A 2,563-nucleotide genomic window follows, 5' to 3' on the forward strand; every position below is an offset into this window, starting at 1 on the left:
TTTCTTAATAACTTTAAGTAAGTACGACAGTACTTTTCAGTGATTTGGTAATGCTAATAATAACTGGTCAGCGGAAGAGGGTACATACACCAGATACAACTGGGAAGGAAAATGGCATAAGGGAGGTCATGTCTGTACCCGACAGTAGGATGTACAAAATGCAGGCATTTTCTTCAGAGATAAGTCTTCACAGCAAAGCAAAATATTGGCCCTACGTTTGAAAATCACTGCTTGGCAATTCTCTTGATGACTGTTCTGTTCTATGCACAAATGCACTATGGCATCTCCAGCAACTCTGATAATGAGAAAACAAAAGGCAAAACCATAATAGCGAGGTCTGAATGCTCCATTGTTTAAGATTTACCAAATTTTTTTTTTAAGTAAGAAAGGGTTTAGGAGGCATCCACCATCTACCCCGACCTAGGTGTCCCAGAATTAACCTTGACTGTATAGGTGCATAGGATGCTTCCCTAGTACAGGAAAATAAAGCACTCAGAGATCAAACAAAATAGTGCACCAAAAAACAAACAATAATAAAAACACAAAAAGTGCCTGGAAAATTGTCCACACATTCTGAAAATCAAGACCAAAGTGTGTTTCAAGATGGTGATATCGGACATCCCAAAGTACTGGCTGATTTTGCTTCATCAGACATGTACAGATACACAATATGACTTCATCCAGGATAGCCAAAGTAAATATCATTCCAAGACATAAAAGCAAAAACAACTCCCAAAGTCTTGATGTTCAGATTCACTTGCTCCTTGTGCCTACCTTCCACGCTCTGTTATCTCATCCATGTGTAGCTATGATGACTTTCATTCAGTCTCCCACCCCTTCATTGCAAATGGCAAAAGTGCAGTCTTGTGACTGGCCTCAGGACAGAAGGGAGGTGCTGGGACCAAGGGCTGGCTGCTTGTTGCCTCAAGTAGCTCAGTGAATGAGGAGAGGTCAGACCATGAGCTGATCTCTTCTGTGCAGGGCCAGCCCAAGGCCTTCTGGTGTCTATGGGGAGGGGGGGGGTCAAATGCTGATCTCCTTACCTAGTAGTATGTCAGCCTCTGTTCCTCAACACTTTAGCCCAACACTCTTTTTCATCCACACTTCCACTTTGCCCCTTCTTCCTTTTCCAATCCAGGGAGTGAGGAGGAGGAGGATTGATAGAAGAAAGCCAGTGGATGGGACACTTCCTGCCAATCTGCTGCCTGAGGTGACAATTTCAGTTGGCCTAATGGGTGGGCCGTTCTTGCTTCCATGTAAGAAAGAAACTTGGCATGAACCCATATACTAGTCCTGGTTACAGTGAAGGGTTAACCAGTGGCCAAGGAAAAGTTTTTGGTTTCTCTTCAAACCAAATTAACTATAGGGGCATGGGGGTCTTTATCCATCTAGCCTGCATTGTAATGCCTGGGCTGGTGTAAAATCCTTAGGGATGGCGCATTTTAAATAGAAAAGTTAAATAGGAAATCTGGTCACAATTGGCAGGGCAGTATGGGTAAATATGGGTTGGAAGGCTAAGGAGCAGATATTGGTGTGCAATTTGACCCACCAAAGACAGGTCAAAGAAAGGGCTTCAGGACGACTAGGTTTGGGGAGTAATGACCATAAGCCTCCTGGGGTATGCCCGCCTTACGCATTCAGGTGTACTGGACTTGGGGTGGGGTGGGGTGGTGAGTTGGACACAGGACCCCTGAATACATAGCATATACATCGCAGCAAGATGAGATTTTTCCTTTTTGCAGGAAAAAAGTTAGATCAACTACTCCTGGACTCAGAGACACAGTGAAACTCACACAAACATGGGGAGTCAGTAGGTAGGTGCATACTTTCCACTTCCTCTCAGCCAAAGTAATGCACTCACAGTGGGCGGTCCTTCGTTGCTGTGGATACTTATTTTTTTAAAAAAAAAAATCATTTTTTAAAAAATACTGAAATAATTTCATGTAGCTGTATCAGTGCTTGTCAAGTGTCCCTCACCTTTCACAGATAGTTTAAAAATAATCCACAAGACAGAAATGAAACATGAGCTTAGTTTAGATCACCATCTATGAAAACAGTTCTGGTTGGAAAATCACAGAAAGGAAGAAAGAAAAGACAAATGGAGGTATGGAAATCTACACATTTTGACATAAGGTTGAAGGCTGGAAAAGTTTCTTCATACACAGCCCATCTGATTGTCTGACAGAAGTTTTATGTTGTCGATATCTGGATGCAGCAACTGTTCCCCTGCACATGCCCAATCTCATCTGATCTTGGAAGCTAAGCAGAATCAGGCCTGGTTAGTACTTGGATGGGAGACCGCCTGGGAATACTGGGTGCTGTAGGCTTATAATATAGTCTTTTGAGACTGAAGGTTGGCAACTATAATCTGGATGAAACTGTACAGGAAACAGAGGCTGACGGTCAGGAAGAAGCTCACCTTGTCATAGGAGACAAACAGGGTAATCCTAACTAAGGGCCCAATCCTATCCAACTTTCCAGCGCCAGTGCAGTCGCAATGCAGCCCTGAGATAAGGAATAAAGGTTTCCTTATCTTGAGGAGACCTCTGTGACTGCCTCCCCA

At 43.4% G+C, this 2,563-nt stretch overlaps 1 pseudogene; it reads left to right on the top strand.

Moving 5' to 3' along the window:
• The first annotated feature begins 2,207 nt into the window (after positions 1 to 2,207).
• LOC136650153 (5S ribosomal RNA) lies at positions 2,208 to 2,327 on the top strand (annotated as a pseudogene).
• The last annotated feature ends 236 nt before the right edge of the window (positions 2,328 to 2,563 follow it).

The sequence above is a fragment of the Tiliqua scincoides genome, chromosome 4, assembly GCF_035046505.1.
Source record: "Tiliqua scincoides isolate rTilSci1 chromosome 4, rTilSci1.hap2, whole genome shotgun sequence".
Classification (NCBI taxonomy): Eukaryota; Metazoa; Chordata; class Lepidosauria; order Squamata; family Scincidae; genus Tiliqua; species Tiliqua scincoides.